General features: G+C 42.0%; 1 protein-coding gene and 1 pseudogene across 5 annotated transcripts in view; one reads left to right on the top strand and one right to left on the bottom strand.

Annotated features, from left to right (window-relative positions):
• LOC122694217 overlaps positions 1 to 19,955 on the bottom strand; it is a 233,189-nt gene that overhangs the window by 69,143 nt on the left and 144,091 nt on the right. The window contains exon 4 of one of the 5 annotated variants that reach the window (XR_006341143.1): positions 3,410 to 3,851. The exons of the other annotated variants lie outside the window; for them this stretch is intronic. The gene's annotated coding sequence lies outside the window, so the exon portion shown is untranslated. Of the gene's footprint in view, positions 1 to 3,409; positions 3,852 to 19,955 lie in introns of those variants that run through there. 5 annotated transcript variants of the gene reach the window in all.
• On the top strand, positions 9,502 to 9,983 carry LOC122694218 (annotated as a pseudogene).

Genomic DNA, 19,955 nt, shown 5'->3' with positions numbered 1-19,955 from the left:
GGCCAAAATATTGGAGTTTCAGCTTCAACATCAGTCCTTCCAATGAACACCCAGGACTGATTTCCTTTAGGATGGACTGGTTGGATCTCCTTGCAGTCCAAGGGATTCTCATGAGTCTTCTCCAACACCACAGTTCAAAAGCATCAATCCCTCGGTGCTCAGCTTTCTTTAGAGTCCACCTCTCATATCCAAACATGACTACTGGAAAAACCATAGCCTTGACTAGATGGACCTTTATTGACAAAGTGATGTCTCTGCTTTTTAATATGCTGTCTAGGTTGTCAATAGCATCCATCAAAAGATGAATGGGTAAAAAAAGTGGAATCTAATACAATGAAATACTATTTAGCCATACAAAAGAAGGAAATCCTGCCATCTGTGACAGAATGAATGGACCTTGAGGGTATTGTGTTGAGCAAAATAAGTCAGATAGAGAAATACGAATATTGTATGCTCTTACTTACAAGTGGAATCTGGGGTGGGGGGGAGAACTGAACTCAAACATACAAAGAACAGATCGTTGTTTGTCAGAAGGGGGTGTGTGGAAGTGGTGGGCAGGCAGGTGCGTGAAATGGGTGAAGGTAGTAAAAGGTCCAGTTTTCCAGTTATAAAACAACTAAGTCCAGGGGATGTAATAGAAGGTGTATGTTATATCAAAATATTCTCTTAAAGGCTGCCTGATTTCATTCTGAAGAGACAGGAAGGATTCCAGTTTTAGGTAATGGACCCACTCATGGGAACATGAAATTCACTTCTTCCCACATTTCAGTTTTCAGTTAACATAAATGGGCAAGTAAGAGAGGGAACACACTTACGAGACTATGATGTTATTGACATAGGGAAGGCCATTTACACACACACACACAAACCTTACACACCACACAAATACACACACACACATATGCACAGAGCACAAACTGTATCTTTGTTTTTACTGATTAAGCAGTAATATTATCGTGCCATGTTATGTCACAATAAAAACAGCAGAACTTTGAAGAACTGAGGAGCAAGGGTAGGGATGGAGGAGAACAAGAGGAAGGAGAAGAGAAGGGAAAGAAGGCAGGGGCAGGGGTGGGCGGGCAGAAGAATCACCCTGAGCACAGGCCAGACTCTTGCCAGAGGGTCAATATCAGTGAGCAGGTAGAGGTAAGAGGTTATCTGGGAAACCAAGTTTTCTCTCAAGAATAATATTTGAATTGGAAATGAAAACATTCTGTGCTTCTCGGCACATTTTACAGTTACAAACAAGGCTTTTAGAAGTCTGCCAGCAATCTAGCTGAAGAAGGTCCAAAGCATCAAGGTTCTGTTTGGCTTTTTTTCCTCAATTATTGTGTGCACATAATGTTTTTTAGAAAAATAAAGCAAACCACTAAAATTAACAGGATTCTTTAATGCTGGCAGAAGAAACATGTCACTGTCACAATAAAGAAAATTCTGTTGAGAAATACTTTACAAAGTAAGAGCTAAGGCAGTTAAAAATTGATTTTCAAAGTGGTTTGCTTTTGTTCTAAATCACAAGCAGACCCTCACAACCCCACCCCTTTCCCGCTTTCCATGTGCAGTCCTGGCCTGAGAATCTGTCCTGCAGGGTCATGCTCAGCGGTGACACAGAGAGCCGGGTGCAGAGGTTAAAAGGTCTGCTTCTCCAGGCGACTGGTCAGCAGCCAAGAGTGATGAGAGGCCCAACCGGGAGATGCTCATTCAGACAGCACCAACAAGGGCTTACATCTGACCTGATAACCTCTGCTGCTGGCCCAGCGCTGATCACTCACAACCACAAAGAGTTAGTGGTACCCCCAGCAGCTCCTAAATAATCCCTCCAGGCGAGCTGCAACAGCAAACTAGACATGGGAAAAGATACAGCAGCTTAACCTGGATTTTAAAAATCACTGTCATCTTAGAACTGGGTACATGTTCTATTAGCTAACAGACTGGGAGGCTTCCTTAACCAAGCCCTCTTTGGCAACCTAATCCTTGAAGAATCTGTCTAGTTTTTCTTCTACCTCCCACAGATCCTCATGCTGTAGCCAAACCTTGAATCTGAAAGGAAGACCATAATCAGTGCTCTGAGACCTTCCCCGTATTAGTAGGTCTGATTCCTTGGTATGCACACAAAACCACTAATGCTGGCCTCCTGCTCAAGTCCTGTCCTACCCTTTGTATGGCCAAGACTAGATGGTGGAGAGCGACACATGATGTTATAGGTTGACTGGTCTCTAACTATTAATATCTGCTGTCTTATTTTAGCCATAAAGCAGTAATGGCAAGTAGGTTTCCTCTTGTGGGGTAATTCTAACCATTTAGCTTTTTATGCCTAAACCTCTGTGTTAAGAAGGATTCTGAGGATGTATCTGCATTCAAGGAAAACCATGGAAAACAGAGGAAAACATATCACTTCACTTAAAACCTAAGTTTGCAATTTTGTGAAGAAACATCAAGTCAAAAGGGAGAAGCAGTAAACCAGTTGGAGGTAAAATAAAGGAAAAACCAGCATCACGTGGCTGGTGGACTGTAACTGGGTGCAATCTCTTCTGGAAGGCAATTTGAGGATACACAGGAAAAGCCTTAGCCATGTTCACATTCCCTGGCCCAATACTTTTACTTCTAGGAACTTATTCTAAAAAATCACTATGGATGCTCTCAAAGATTTGTCTACAGGTGTATTCATAGGAACAGCTGAAATTATGACAGGTGAAAATTAGAATCTACATAAATAAGCTGAAATTAGCAGCTGCTTATGACAGCTGACACTGTTTCCACTGTCTCCCCATCTATTTCTCATGAGGTGATGGGACCAGATGCCACGATCTTAGTTTTCTGAATGTTAAGCTTTAAGCCAACTTTTTCACTCTCCTCTTTCACTTTCATCAAGAGGCTTTTTAGCTCCTCTTTACTTTCTGCCATAAGGGTGGTGTCATCTGCATATCTGAGGTTATTGATATTTCTTCCGGCAATCTTGATTCCAGCTTGTGCTTCATCCAGCCCAGCGTTTCTCATGATGTACTCTGCATATAAGTTAAATAAGCAGGGGGACAATATACAGCCTTGACATACTCCTTGATGCTGGGAGGGATTGGGGGCAGGGGGAGAAGGGGACGACAGAGGATGAGATGGCTGGATGCCATCACCGACTTGATGGGCATGGGTTTGGGTAGACTCCAGGAGTCGGTAATGTCAGTGAGGCCTGGCATGCTGTGATTCACAGGGTCGCAAAGAGTCGGACACGACTGAGCAACTGAACTGAACTAAAATGACAGCTGAAAATTAGAATCTACATAAATGCTAAAAAAGTGAGTATTGTCTAAATTATAGAAATGACAAACAATAAAATACTATGCACTATTTTATTCAATGATTCTTTTTTTAAAAAAATCACTCTGTAGAGGACTATTTAAAGATAATGGGAAAATGTTCATAGTACGAAAACTTATTCTATGAAAAAGTATCCAAAATACTATACATAGTATGGTCCAAACTTATTTTAAAATACAAAATAGAAAGACATATATATATATGTTCTAAATGTTAGCTCTAAATATCCAAAATCCTCTACAATAATTATATGCCACTTTTGTGACAATAATAATAAAATCGTATTTGTTTTTAAAGACAATAATATACAACATGAAGAAGCCCTGCCTGTGGCCATCCAAATTCACTGCCCCCTAAAATGTAACTTGAATAAAATGTAACTTGGATCAGAAAGTGAAAAATGTTATGCACAATCAATGGAAAAGAGATGCATGATTTAACATGAGGAGAAGAGCACTGAAGTCTCCCAGAGGCATACCTGGTCCAGCAGGCTGTATCAGCACATTCGAGTTGTTAAGTGGACCACAACCAGCTTCATCCTGCAGCAGAATTAGTCTTTTATTCCTGGTGCTTCACTGTCTGAAATAACCACCATCACACACTCAGAATTATGTGTTTTTTCAAGACCACCAAGTGGCTTAATAAAAAATAAAATTCGCCTTCATTGCAAAGGACTCTACACACGTTGCTCAGAAGTGGTCATGTGACCCACCAAATGTAGAAGATTGTGTTCTGCTTTTTTTTCATCAAGTGAAAGGACATCTGACAGTGTAACAGACATGCAGCATCTCCCTGTATGAGCCTGTTACCAGTCCAAACTTGGGTTGGCTTGCCCACACACAGTAAAGCCAGGTTGGGCTGAAGGAAATCACAGCATTTACTGCAGGATGCCAAACAAGCAGAATGGGAGGCTCATGCTCAAAAGACCCAAATTCCTTGATGGTTTTCAGGGAAGGGTTTTTAAAGTCACTGTGAGGAAGGATGCTACAGGGTGTGTGATCAGCTCATGCACAATTCTTGAACCGGTTGGCATCAACATAAAGTTTTAAGCATCATCAACCTTCTGGTTTTGACTAGTCTAGGGTCATGTTCTTGCCCTCAGCAGTTTCATCTGGTGGGGGTCTGCTTTGTATAAAAACAACTTGAAGTGTGTGTCAGGCCTTTATCTGTATCTTTCAGGGAACTCGGAGTTTGGTGATTATGCTACATCACAGATTTATAGTCTAGATTGTTATCAGTTCCCCAGCCCAAGAGCTATTCTTTGTTTCTACACCTTCATATCTCCCAATCATTAACTCTTGAGTCAGCGTTTTACTTCAAAATACAAAGGGACTTGTGCATGACTTCAAACCCAGGATGGGGAAATCCGTGTCCCATTTTGAGCACCACTGAGCACTTCTGCTCTCCATAGCTCGGTCCCAGCTTTCCTCTTCCAAAAGTAGGATGAATAATCCTCAGAATTCTACTTGTTTTGACCCAGAAGAATGAATATTGTTGAGATTGTGTCTGGAAAAATGCTATTCACAAGTCTATAAAGAGTGGGCACCTTTTTGTGAATCAGAAAATTCTCTGTTCCTCCTGTTGCTCTTTGTACAATAAGCTCAGTAAGGGAAACTCTTGCTCTAGTTTACTATTATCTCATTTTTCAGCAAAATCTAACTCCTAACTGGCTGAGGATATTTGTACACCCTGATTCAAAGTTGTTTGGAGTCTACTTAGGAAGGAAATGCAAGCTAGCTTTATTTCCGCTTTTCCATATGGAAAAAAAGCAGCCACATTGATGATCTGAGTTCAGATTCCCACTAGACTGTCTTCAAATTAATGACAATTTCAAACATTTTATCCTGTGGTTAAAGCAAGCAATCATTAAAAAATAAAATATCCAGATATTCAAAAGGAATAAAGGTCAATTAAAGAAGAAGGAAACTTCTATTTTTCACAATCCCAATTAGTAAGAGAAAACTGGAATTTCTAGACTTGGTAAAATACAAGGAACATATCTGGAATGCAGAACTTGAAGATCAAGTGAATGAAGTTAGCTTTGCTAGCCAGAAATTTATTCTCAGCAAAATAAAGATGTATTGAGTGACCAGTCCATAATAGACATTTTACAGCTGACCTTTCATCTGAAAGTAATTTTCTAGAGAAGAGGAGAGAATTGTAGACCTGAGACTTGATATCACACATCTTTCCGGGAGAGAACCCTCAAAGACCTTCTGTGACCCTAAACCCACTGCTATGTGCCTCTAAGATGAGGTGCCCATGGCCTTGTTGTATACTGACGTCCAAGGTCTTTATCAGAAGGAAGTTCTTCTGGCCACAAGTTTGTTGGATACATCGAATGATGTTGTTTATGCTTGAGATCAGACTGCTTGGAATCAATAATTTAAATGTTTCAATAGAGAACTATACAGAGTATTTGGGAACAGAGGTATTACTTAGAATCTAAGCTAAAATAAACTTTTTCCTTTATTTCTTGGTACCAAGTTGAACTATTCAGACTATTAAAAGCTTGTTTTCCCTAATGCTGCGTACTGTAGGATTTTCCTGTTTGTGCGTACTGTGCAGTTACTGTCATTTTATGCTTTAAAAATGGCCACCTTGGAATCATGCTTTGCAATAAAACAGCGCTGATCATCTAAAAATATCTGACATTTGCTTTCTCCAAAAACATTTCCCCAAAACCTAAAAATATGAAATTCAAGTTTCATGAGAGTGTTAGTTGCTCAGTTGTGCCTGACTCTTTGCTACCCCCATGGACTGTAGCCCGCCAGGCTCCTCTGTCCATGGGATTCTCCAGGCAAGAACACTAGAGTGGGTTGCCATTTCCTACTCCAGGGGATCTTCCCAACTCAGGGATCAAACCTGGGTCTCCTGCTATGCAAGCAGATTCTTAAGTGTCTGAGCTACTAGTGAAGCCCTTCAAGTGTCATAGACAGAAATAATAGAACGTATGTGCACCAGACAAAAAAAAACAGGTTTATGTGTTTTTGTGTAAATGCTTGGTGGATGTGGAGATGAAAACACATTTCACACAAGTATCTAAGCAGAGTGCCTGTACTGAGGGAGCCTGACTGGAAAGCCTAGACAACAGTCTGTGATACTGTTCTGCATGTCCAGTGGAATTCTATTCCTATCATGGAAAAATAGCTAAGTCTGTGGTGCTTGATCTTCATGCAAAATAATAAGCAGGACCACTACTCAGAGAAACTTCAAAGAGAACTTTAAGAGATATCTAATTCTCCTTTTGAGAAAAAAATATTATGAAAGCAATATTTTAGCTTGCCAATACTGCTGCTTGCTCTGATTAAGAAGCCGCCGTCCCCTCAGAAGAGATCCAACCCTCTCTAAAAGTGAATAAATCAGAAGGCTTGGGTCTTTTCTCTTTAGCAGCCTGACCCTTGACCCCCTTCCCTTCTCCCAGTCAGAGGCTTTTTGAAATTTCTTTTCACTTGTGTCCTGGATCACTGCATCCATCTCTTCTGACTCTGGAGTGGCTGAGCTTGTTGCCAAATCCAATAGCTCCAGGAAAAAGCCTGAAGCTTCTCTAGACCAAGAGAAGTTTCTTTCTGTAACACAACATGTCTCCAAAATCTTTTCTCACTGAAGTATTTATAGCCTGTAGTTTTATTTGGAAAGAACGCAGAAAATCTAATACCAAAAAACAGCTCACAAGAGGAGGCAAATAAACAGTCCTACCATAGAAGAAAGTCTAAATTTTGTCTACACTGGATCAAATCTCCCATACCATACACACACACACACACACACACACACACACACACACACACACACGTCTCATAATGGATTTATCTGCTTCCATCAAAACGCTACCAAAAGCTTCTTAATCTGATAAAATTTGGGAGATCTGTAAATTTGAAAGGGAAAAATTAATCCTTATTTTCACTAATTTCTAATAAAAATTCATTATTTCCTTTCATTATTAGTAGAGCTCCTTGACTTGGTCATCAAAAAAGAGTGCAGTTATTTTCATTTCTCAAAATTTGCCTTTTGCTCATCACTACTTCAAAATTATGGTGATTGTTAGACCCATTGCTGCATGTTAGCATCTGATATCTTAAGAAGCAAAAATGTTAACATAGCCTAGTATTGCTTTTCTTAATACTTTGATAATTCTGTTTTAATATAATTTGCTTTTAATTTAGGTATTTTAAAACATCATTCTGATAAAGAATCTACAGGCTTCACAGACCACCAAAAGGGTCTGTAATTCTATTTGCAAAAAGCAAGGATCCCTGGCAGTAAAGGTTTTAGATAAAGTTTACTCGTGGTTTACATGGATGCTCATATGGTTGAGTATGAACCATTGCTTTCACTTAATCTCTTTTCCTTTAAATGGTATTCTGTATTGTCCAAAGAATGTTGCATTTTCTACCCAAGTTCCATCTTTTCTGGTGAACTATAGAGACAAAAAGTAGGCTGGTGTTTCCTGAGTTTGGAGTGAGAAACAGCTTTCTTAAAGCAAATGCTTCAAGATTCACCTGAGGAACCCTGCCCTAGCCTGCATAGTCACTTTAAACAGTGCCTCTTTCTCCACATATCTCCCGGTTCTCTAGCAGAAAATTAGGAGAGTATACGCTCCCCTGGCCTGAGGTCACTTAAGAGCCTTTCTCCTGCATGGCGTCGCTCAGAAATGGCTAGGTCCACGCTCTCCGGGGGGACCGCCTTGCTCTCTAAGCACCAGGGACAGGCCCACAGTGAACACCCACCCGCGACATCTCATGGGCCGTGCTGGGTCACAGCCACCATCAGCACCTGTCTCTTACAGGCTTATAAATGTGGGAGGTATGGATTTCCTTCCACAACACTTGGATACAGGAAATCTTAGATTCATTTATTTCTCTAAATCATTAAATCTGATGTGAGTGCTCACTCAGTGAAATCCATGGCAAACTCTGGTCTGTACTGAGAATCCCTCCCTACCCTCAGAGGAGTCCTGCTCCAATGTGGGGTTCTCCCACTGCCAGAAAAAAGAATGAAGTGTCATTTCTGGTACTGCCATCATTTTTTTTAAATAGTTTCATTTATTTATCTGTGGCTGTGTGGGGTCCTTGCTGCTGCCCGGGCATTTCTCGGGCTGCTCCCTAGCCACAGTGCTCAGGCTCCTGATGCAGTGGCTTCTCCTGCTGCCGAGCGCGCCCTCCAGGTACCCAGGCTGCAGGGCTTGCAGCACGTGGGCTCAGAAGTCACAGCTGCGGTTCCCGGGCTCTGGAGCACAAGCTCCACAGCTGTAGCCCATGGGCTTAGTTGCTCTGAGACATGTGGAGTCTTCCCAGATCAGGGATCAAACCCATGTCTCCTGCATTGGCAGGCAGAAACTTTACCGCTGAGCCACCAGGGAAGCCCTGCCATCATTCTTCTTGTCCTTTCTCCGAGTCAATGCCTCTTGGCTCTCAGGAAATGCAGAACTGCCCTCTCAGTGGGCACTGGTCCTCGGAGAGTCTCACCACTCCTTTCAAGGTTGCAGAGGACACCGTGGACTCTTTACTGGCCTCCCGAACACGGATCCCCTCAGCCCAATCCTATTCTCCCTCTTCTCCCCTGTGACAGCTTCCACCTCTGCAAACACTCTCCTCCATCCTCCCCCTCAATGAAAACCCAGTATCATTCTTTTCAGTGAGTCAGACTTGCAGAAGCCAAAGATGAGACAGGCAGTTCTCTGGTGACATCTCCTTTTTATCTGTAACCCCAAAGCCCCTGAACCTTCTGAACCCCTGAACCCAAAGCCTTCTGAAAAGAACATAAATGCCTGGCTACATTATGGGAACAAAGTCTAAACATTATAGTAACAGAAATGAAACAAAAATTAATATTTCAATCAAATACCCTGCATATAAAAGTAAGCACATCTGTTAGAAAAGCATCTCTAAGGAAAATAGATTAAGTATTAATGTATAGTTCTAGAAATAAAGCTGGAAACTGTAAACGACTTTTTTGAAGTGAGTGAATTTGTCCTCAGTTGCACACACACACACACACACTACATGTTAGCCTTTAACCAATCTCAGTTTAAGACCAAGTAAGACCGAGTTAGCCGCCAAAGTTTATCATCAGTTTCAGTGAAGCACTTGGGGATTCTGTGTAATCAGTGACCCATCGGGAGGTCACATCAAGTAACACAACTAATGCTTTAAAGATAACAGTGGTGGCCTTTGCACGCACGGGAAGATGGCTGAGCAGGTGACCAAGTCGGTGCTGTTCGTGTGTCTGGGTAACATCTGTCAATCAGCCATCGCAGAAGCAGTTTTCAGGAAACTTGTAACTGATCAAAACATTTCAGATAATTGGAGTATAGACAGTGCAGCGACACCCACGTATGAACTAGGAAACCCTCCTGATTATCGGGGGCAGGCTTGCATGAAGAAGCATGGTATCCCCATGAGTCACGTTGCCCGGCAGGTTACCAAAGAAGACTTTGCCACTTTTGATTATATACTATGTATGGATGAGAGCAATCTGAGAGATTTGAATAGAAAAAGTAATCAAGTTACTTGAAAAACTGCAGAGTGAAAATCTAACTACTGGGGAGCTATGATCCACAAAAACAACTTATCATTGAAGATCCCTATTATGGCAACGACGCTGACTTTGAGACCGTCTACCAGCAGTGCGTGTGGTGCTGCAGGGCCTTCCTGGAGAAGGTCCACTGACCCGGCCGTCCCGCTGTGGCCCAGGCTCATCCCCCCAGGCCAGGTGTCAAGTGTCAACAGTGTCACCTCCCGAGCGAGGGCCGCAGCCCTCTCTTCAACTGACTCACTGTTTCTCACCTGACAAAATAATTGTAGATGGAAATCAGTCTTTGTGTTTGGCAAAAGAGTAAATAAAACATCTTTGATTCAGATAGTTTATGGGGTAAGGGTTCCTTAGACTAGCTGAACCTCCCACTTTGCCCCAGTTACAAAAAACAGTGGAACAGTCGAAATAGTGGAGCAGCACAGTAGAACATGATGAAGTGAAATAAGACGTCCCTCCAGGAACCTGCACTACCCCTCCCGGACGTGCACCTGCCTGCACTACCTCTCCCTCTGGACGGGCCCCTGCCTGTACTACCTCTCCCTCTGGACGGGCCCCTGCCTGCACTCCCTCTCGATGCCAGGGCCTGGCGTCCAGTGACGCTGGTCAAGTGTCACACGCTCACAGTGCCCACGAGTACGTTTTCAGGACAGGAAGGAGGGAGATATGTGGGATTCACCTTTAGCACCTTCACTGCTTCTTAGTTTGTGTCTGTGTAGTTTATTTCATAAGGAAGTCAACTTATTTGTTCCCATTTGAACCCCTTTGCCTCTGGAAATGTAATTATATCCAGGAGAAGGACATGTGTGCTGGTTTATCTTATGGTCAGTTTGGGGACTGTGTCTGCTTCTACATGCATATAATTGCCTGAATGTCAATTACAGATCACCTTGTATGGGAAAAAGTATTAAGTTGGAAAAAGTCCTTTTATGTTGGAATACTTATATATTGATATATTAAGTATTCTTTTGTCAGTGCCTGGTTATAGGGAAATATACATAACTCATGTGCACTTTGAAATAACTGATCTAAAATTCATATGAATATATGTCAGAAAAAATTGCTCTCAAATAAACTGCGGGAATTACAAAAATACAAAAAATAAAATAAATAAAATAAAGGTAACAGTGGTGACAACCCTCATCACACCCCATGAGCAGTTCCACAGATCTCTGGTATTCCGGTCAGGCCATGTTGAATTTCTAGACTGCATCCTCCACTCAGAGAAGAAAAATATTCCAACTCTTATGGTCATTACTCACTCTTAAAAGATTAATTTAGGGAAAATGAATACCCACCACAGTAATGAATGCAATTCAGTGGGAGAGTGGCTTGAGAAAGCTAGCCACACTGGAAAGCATTACTTCTTAAATTAATGACAGATCTGAAGATTATTTTCAGATTTGGTCAGCATTTTTGAGAAGTAATGATTAGCCAGGGTGGGAAAAATTCAGATTAGTATTAAGCATGTGCATGTTATGAGCAGAATGAGCTAAATCCATGACTATGACTTATTATCCAGGCTCTTACCATCCGGTTTGCTAGCCAAAAGGCTCACACAGGTCAGACTGTGCTGTAGAACCTGGAGAATTAATAGTGTTGGTACATCAAGGCTTCAGTGACATTGAATCCATCACAAATAAGAGCTAACATTCATTAAGTGCTTACTGTGCAAGTCAATTGAAAAAGCACTTTCTGTGTATTATTGCATCTATGCCACAAAACTACATATTAAAGAGGCACTATTATTCTCACTCTAAAAATGAGTGAGGATATTTAGGAACAGAAATGTTGAGTAATCTGCCAATGGTCACACAGTTGGTACAAGTGGATAAAAAATTTGTTTCTAAACTATATAGCTAGAGAGCTCAAACCTTTAACCACTGTTCAGTACTGTTGCTATTGTTGTTCCATCACAAAGTCATGTCCAACTCTTTACAACCCCAAGAACAGCAGCACGCCAGGCTTCTGTGTCCTTCACTATCTCCTGGAGTTCGCTCAACCTCATGTCCATTGAGTTAGTGATGCAATCAAACCATCTCATCCTCTGTTGCCCCCTTCTCCTCTTGCCCTCTATCTTTCCCAGCAAGAGGGTCTTTTCTAACTAATCAGCTCCACACGATCAGGTGGCCAAAGTATTGGAGCTTCAGCTTCAGCATCAGTTCTTGCAATGAATATTCAGGGTTGATTTCTGTTACGATTGACTGGTTGGATCTTCTTGCTATCCAAGGGATTTTCAAGAGTCTTCTCCAGCACCACAGCTTGAAAGCATCAGTTCTTTGGTGCTTAATCTTCTTTATGGCCCAATTCTTATATCTGTACATGACTACTAGAAAAACCATAGCTTTGACTATATGGACCTTGGTCAGCAAAATGATGTCTCTGCTATTTAATACTCTGTCTCAGTTTCTTCCAAGGAGCAAGCGTCTTTTAATCTCATGACTGCAGTCATCATCCATAGTGATTTCAGAGCCCAAGAAAATGAAATCTGTCACTGTTTCCCCCTTTTCCCCATCTATTTGCCATGAAGTGATGGGACCAGATGTAATGATCTTAGTTTTTTGAATGTTGAGCTTTAAGCCAGTTTTTTCATTTCCCTCTTCCACCCTCATCAAGAGGTTCTTTAGTTCCTCTTCTCTTTCTGCCATTAGAGTGGTATCATCTCCATATCAGAGGTTGTGGATATTTCTCCCAGAAATCTTGATCTAGCTTGTGCTTCATCCAGCCCAGCATTAACATGATGTAGTCTGCATATAAGTTAAATAAACAGAGTGACAGTATACAGCCTAACATACTCCTTTCTCAATTTTGAACCAGTCTGTATTTCCATGTCCAGTTCTAATTGTTGTTTCTTGACCTGTATACAGGTTTCTCAGGAGACAGGTAAGGTGGCTTGGTATTCCCATCTCTTTAAGAATTTTCCACGTTTGTTGTGATCCAGAAGTCAAAGGATTTAGTGTAATCAGTGAAGCAGAAATAGATGTTTTTGGAATTCCCTTGCTTTTTCTATGATCCAGCAGATGTTAGCAATTTGATCTCTGGCTCCTCTGCCTTTTCTAAATCCAGCTTATATATCTGGAAGTTCTCAGTTCATGTACTGTTGAAAGTGAAAGTGAAGTTGTTCAGTCATGTCCGACTCTTTGCAACCCCACGGACTATACAGTCCATGGAATTCTCTAGCCAGAATACTGGAGTGGGTAACCTTTCCCTTCTCCAAGGGATCTTCCCAACCCAGGGATCGAACCCAGGTCTCCTGAATTGCAGGCGGATTCTTTACCAGCTGAGCCACAAGGGAAACCCAAGAATATTGGAATGGGTGGCCTACCCTTTCTCCAGTGGATCTTCCTGACCCAGGAATCAAAATGGGGTCTCCTGCATTGCAGGTAGATTATTTACCAACTGAAATGTCAGGAAGCCCTGTACTATTGAAGTCTAGCTTAAAGAATTTTGAGCTTTACCTTGCTAGCGTGTAAAATAAGCACAACTGTACAGTAGTTGGAACATTCTTTGGCCTTGCCTTTCTTTGGGATGGGAATGAAAATTAACCTTTTCCAGTCCTGTGACCACTGCTGAGTTTGCCAACTTTGCTGGCATACTGGGTGCAGCACTTTAACAGCATCAGCTTTCAGGACTTGAAATAGCTCAGTTGGAATTCCATTACCTCCACTAGCTTTATCTGTAGTAATGCTTCCTAAGGCCCACTTGACTTCACACTCCAGGATATCTGGCTCTAGGTGAGTTGACCATACCATCATGGTTATCTGGGTCAGTAAGACCTTTTTTGTACAGTTCTTTTATGTATTCTTGCCACCTCTTCTTAATATCTTCTGCTTCTGTTAGGTCCTTGCTGTGTCTGTCCTTTATTGTGCTCATCTTTGCAGGAAATATTCCCTTGGTATTTCCAGTTTTCTTTAAGAGGTCTCTAGTCTTTCCCATTCTATTGTTTTCCTATATTTCTTTACATTGTTCACTTAAGGCTTTCTTATCTCTCAGTTGGGTATATCTTTCCCTTTCTCTTTGCCTTTTTCTTCTCTTTTCTCAGCTATTTGTGAGGCCTTTTCAGACAGGCACTTTGCTTTCTTGCATTTCTTTGGGGAGGGATGGTTTTGGTAACCACTTCCTGTACAATGTCATGAAACCCTGTCCATAATTCTTCAGGCACTCTGTCTACCAGATCGAAACCCTTGAATCTACTCATCACATCCATGTGTAATCATATGGGATTTGATTTAGGTCCTACCTGAATGGTCTATTGATTTTCCCTACTTTCTTAAATTTAAGCCTGAATTTTGCAATAAGGAGTTCATGATCTGAGCCATAGTTCATAGTCATGAACTATGATCTGAGTTCATAGTCAGAACCAGGTCTTGTTTTACTGACTACAGAGCTTCTCCATCTTTGGCTGCAAAGAATATAATCAATCTGATTTCAGTATTGACCATCTGGTGATGTCCATGTGTAGAGTCATCTTTCGTGTTGTTGGAAGAGGGTGTCTGCTTTGACCAGTGTATTCTCTTGGCAAAATTCTGTTAGCCTTTGCCCTGCTTCATTCTGTATTCCTAGGCCAAACTTGCCTGTTAAAAATCCAGGGATCTCTTGGTTCCCTACTTTTGTATTCCAATCCCCTATGATGAAAAGGACTTTTTGTTTGTTTGTTTTTAGTGTTAGTTCCAGAAGGTCTTGTAGGTCTTCATAGAACCACTCAACTTCAGCTTCTTTGGCATTAGTGGTTGGGGCATAGACTTGGATTACAGTGACGTTGAATGGTTTGCTTGGAAATGAACTGAGATCATTCTGTCATTTTTGAGACTGTGCCCAAGTACTGCATTTTAGACTCTTGTTGACTTGAAGGCTACTTCATTTCTTCTCTGGTCATCCAAATTAAATTTGCCCTATCCTGTCCCTTTGACTTCACTGATTTCTAAGATGTCAATGTTCACTGTTGCTATCTCCTGCTTGACAACATCCAATCTTTCTTGATTCATTGACCTGACATTCCAGGTTCTTATGCAATATTGTTCTTTACAGAATCAGATTTTACTTTCACCACCAGACACATCCACAACTGAGCATTGTTTCTGCTTTGGCCCAACCTCTTCATTCTTTCTGGAGCTATTTCTCCACTCTTCCCCAGAAATCTATTGGACACCTTCCAACCTAGGGAGCTCATCTTCTGGTGTCACATCTTTATGCCTTTTCATACTGTTCATGGGGTTCTCAAGGGGGGAATACTGAAGTGGTTTGCCATTCCCATCTCCAGTGGACCACACTGACCCTTCTGTCTTGGTGGCCTGCATGGCATGACTCATAGCTTCACTGAGTTACACAAGACTGTGATCCATGAGATCATTTTGGTTAGCTTTCTGTGATTGTGGTTTTTGTTCTGAAGACTGTGGGATTATAGCTCTTACTTCTTCTGTCTGCCCTCTGATGGATGAGGATAAAAAACTTGTGCAAGCTTCCTGATGGGGGGAGATTGGCTGTGGGGAATACTAGGTCACTCTCTAGTGGGTAAGGCCATGCTTAGTAAATCTTTAATCCAATTTTCTGCTGATGGGTGGGATTGTGCTCCCTCCCTGTTAGTTGCGTGGCCTCAGGAGACCCAGTCCTAAAGACTACACACTCTATGGTAGGGCTACTTCAGTTCAGTTCAGTCACTCAGTCGTGTACGACTCTTTGCAATCCCATGAACTGCAGCACGCCAGGCCTCCCTGTCCATCACCAACTCTTGGAGTCTACCCAAACCCATGTCCATCGAGTCGGTGATGCCATCCAACCATCTGATCCTCTGTTGTCCCCTTCTCCTGCTGCCCTCAATCTTTCCCAGCATCAGGGTCTTTTCCAATGAGTCAGCTCTTTGCATCAGGTGGCCAAAGTATTGGAGGTTCAGCTTCAGCATCAGTCCTTCCATTGAACACCCAGGACTGATCTCCTTTAGGATGGACTGGTTGGATCTCCTTGCAGTCCAAGGGACTCTCAAGAGTCTTCTCCAACACCACAGTTCAAAAGAATCAATTCTTTGGCACTCAGCCTTCTTTATAGTCCAACTCTCACATCCATACATTACCACTGGAAAAACCATAGCCTTGACTAGACAGACCTTTGTTGACAAAGTAAGGTCTCTGCTTTTTAATATGCTATCTAGGTTGGTCATAACTTTCCTTCCAAGGAGCAAGTGTCTTTTAATTTCATGGCTGCAATCACCATCTGCAGTGATTTGGGAGCCCAGAAAAATAAAGTCTGACACTGTTTCCCAATCTATTTGCCATGAAGTGATGGGACCAAATGTCATGATCTTAGTTTTCTGAAGGTTGAGCTTTAAGCCAACTTTTTCACTCTCCTCTTTCACCTTCATCAAGAGGCTCTTTAGTTCTTCCTCACTTTCTGCCATAAGAGTGGTGTTATCTGCATATCTGAGGTTATTGATATTTCTCCCAGCAATCTTGATTCCAGCTTGTGCTTCCTTCAGCCCAGCGTTTCTCATGATGTACTCTGCATATAAGTTAAATAAGCAGAGTGACAATATACAGCCTTGACATACTCCTTTTCCTTTTCCTATTTGGAACCAGTCTGTTGTTCCATGTCCAGTTCTAACGGTTGCTTCCTGACCTGCATACAGATTTCTCAAGAGGCAGGTCAGGTGGTCTGGCATTCCCATCTCTTTCAGAATTTTCCCCAGTTTATTGTAATCCACACAGTCAAAGGCTTTGGCATAGTCAATAAAGCAGAAATAGATGCTTTTCTGGAACTCTCTTGCTTTTTCAATGATCCAGCGGATGTTGGCAATTTGATCTCTGGTTACTCTGCCTTTTCTAAAACCAGATTGAACATCTGGAAATTCACAGTTCATGTATTGCTGAAGCCTGGCTTGGAGAATTTTGAACATTACTTTACTGGCGTGTGAGATGAGTGAAATTATGCAGTAGTTTGAGAATTCTTTGGCATTGCCTTTCTTTGGGATTGGAATGAAAACTGAACTTTTCCAGTCCTGTGGCCACTGCTGAGTTTTCCAAATTTGCTGGCATATTGAGTGCAGCACTTTCACAGTGTCATCTTTCAGGATTTGAAATAGCTCAACTGGAGTTCCATCACCTCCACTAGCTTTGTTCATAGTGATGCTTCCTAAGGCCCACTTGACTTCACATTCCAGGGTGTCTGGCTCTAGGTGAGTGATCACACCATTGTGATTATCTGGGTCATGAAGATCTTTTTTGTACAGTTCTTCTGTGTATTCTTGCCACTTCTTCTTAATATCTTCTGCTTCTGTTAGGTCCATACCATTTCTGTCCTTTTTTGAGCCCATCTTTGCATGAAATGTTTCCTTGGTATCTTTAATTTTCTTGAAGAGATCTCTAGTCTTTCCCATTTTATTGTTTTCTTCTATTTCTTTGCATTGATTGCTGAGGAAGGCTTTCTTAACTCTGCTGGCTATTCTTTGGAACTCTGCATTCAAATAGGTATATCTTTCCTTTTCTCCTTTGCTTTTCGCTTCCCTTTTTTCACAGCTATTTGTAAGGCCTCCTCAGACAACCATTTTGCCTTTTTGCATTTCTTTTTCTTGGGGATGGTCTTGATTCCTGTCTCCTGAACAATGTCACAAACCTCCATCCATGATTCATCAGGCACTCTGTCTATCAGATCTAGTCCCTTAAATCTATTTCTCACTTCCACTGTATAGTCATAAGAGATTTGATTTAGGTCATACCTGAATGGTCTAGTGGTTTTCTCCACTTTCTTCAATTTCAGTCTGAATTTAGCAATAAGGAGTTCATGATCTGAGCCACAGTCAGCTCCTGGTCTTGTTTTTGCTGACTGTATAGAGCTTCTCCATCTTTGGCTGCAAAGAATATAATCAATCTGATTTCGGTGTCGACCATCTGGTGATGTCCATGTGTAGAGTGTTCTCTTGTGTTGTTGGAAGAGGGTGTTTGCTATAACCAGTGCGTTCTCTTGGCAAAACTGTATTAGCCTTTGCCCTGCTTCATTCTGTACTCCAGGGCCAAATTTGCCTGTTACTCCAGGTGTTTCTTGGCTTCCTACTTTTGCATTCCAGTCCCCTATAATGAAAAGGACATCTCTTTTGGGTGTTAGTTCTAGAAGGTCTTGTATGTCTTCATAGAACTGTTCAACTTCAGCTTCTTCAGTGTTACTGGTTGGGGCATAGATTTGGATTACCGTGATATTGAATGGTTTGCCCTGGAAAAAACAGAGTTCATTCTGTCATTTTTGAGACTGCATCCAAGTACTGCATTTTAGACTCTTTTGTTGACTATGATGGCTACTCCATTTCTTCTAAGAGATTCCTACCCACAGTAGTAGATATAATGGTCATCTGAGTTAAATTCACCCATTCCAGTCCATCTTAGTTCACTGACTCCTAGAATGTCAACGTTCACTCTTGCCATCTCCTGTTTGACCACTTCCAATTTGCCTTGATTCATGGACCTAACGTTCCAGGTTCCTGTGCAGTAGGGGTACTGATGATCTTCACAAAGACTTATGCCAGCACATACTGCTGCTGCCAGCTCCCCGGTCCCTGGGGTGGCCACTTCCCATTCATACCTCTGCAGGAGACTCTCAAACACTTACAGGCAGATCTGTGTCAGTCTCTTGTGGGGTCACTGCTCCTTCCCTGGGTCCTGCTGCACACAAGATTTGTTTGCGCCCGCCATGAGTCTCTATATCCCCCATTCCTCTGGAAGTTCTGTAATCAAATCCCACTGGCCTTCAAAGTCAGACTCCCTGGGCATTCCCTTTGCTGAATCCCCAGGTTGGGAAATCTGATGTGGGGCCTAGAACCTTTGCAACAGTGCAAGAACTTATTTGATATTACTGTTCTCCGGTTTGTGGGTGGCCTACCCAGCAGGTATGGGATTTGATTTTAACATGATTGCACCCCCACTACTGTCTTGTTGCAGCTTCTCCTTCATCCTTAGATGTGGGATATCATTTTTTGCTGGATTCCAACATCTTCTGGTCGGTGGCTGTCCAAGAGCTAGTTGCAACTTTGGTATTCTTGAGGAGAAGATGAGTGCATGTCCTTCTACTCTGCTATCTTGTACTATTCTGGATTCTATGGACCCTGTGTACTGTAGCCCGCCAGACCCCTCAGTCCATGGGATTCTCCAAGTAAGAATACTGGAGTGGGTTGCCATGCCCTTCTCCAGGGGATCTTCTCAACCCAGGGATCAACCCAGGGTCTCCTGCATTGCAGGTGGAATCTTTACCGTCTGAGCCACGAAGGAAGCCCCTACTCAGTACTGTGTCAAGGACCAAAATTGCACACATACACACATACAGAATTGAAGCTCCTCCTACACTTGTGCAATGTGACAAATTACTTTCACAGGTGCTATCATAACTCATCCTCACACGATAGTAGCAGTGATAGGCAGCTTTTACAGAGCCTGACTTCGTACAGAGCCTCTGACCTAGCTCCTAGTCTTTATTCACTGACTTCATAAAACAACTCTATGAGATATATATTATTATTCACTGCATCTCACATGTGAGGAAACCAAGGCACAGAGACACTTAGCTTCTCATCCAAGGTCACAAAGCTAGAAAGCAAGAGAGCCAGAATTGAACCCATGAAGTTGTACTAACTTGATGAAGTTGGCATTATTATGCCTATTTTACAGTTGAGGAAACAAATTCAGTAAAATTGGATGTGATTTGTTTCAAAAAGGTGGTGCTAATCTGTTGTTAGCTATTAAAAGTTATAAAACATGGAATAAACTTGTATGTTATTTTGTAAATGTGTATATGTGTGTAATCTTTATCTTTCAGGTAGGACCAAATAGTAGTTAAATATATACGCAATTACACCCAAACATTTAAATGGGTATGGTCTTAAAACCTTGGCCTTTTTCCCACCACTGTGTCACTGCTCACACTGAGATTCTGCCAAATATGTCCAGGCCAGAACCAGAATGCTCTTCTTACAAAGGTCGTGCCTGACTGTGTGAGCTCACTGCGATCCAGCCTTCACTCTATCCAATAAGTGCACTGTGCTGTGTTCAGTGTAGAACACTTCTAGTAGCCAAATAAAAAGTTCTCCAAGAGGAGGGACTTAAACATTTTTCAGAACCCCTCCCAGCCCCTCTTTA

This window comes from Cervus elaphus, chromosome 5 (assembly GCF_910594005.1).
Source record: "Cervus elaphus chromosome 5, mCerEla1.1, whole genome shotgun sequence".
In the NCBI taxonomy this organism is placed as follows: Eukaryota; Metazoa; Chordata; class Mammalia; order Artiodactyla; family Cervidae; genus Cervus; species Cervus elaphus.
Note: the sequence above shows the minus strand (reverse complement) of the source record. Positions and strands in the feature narration are given on the sequence as shown.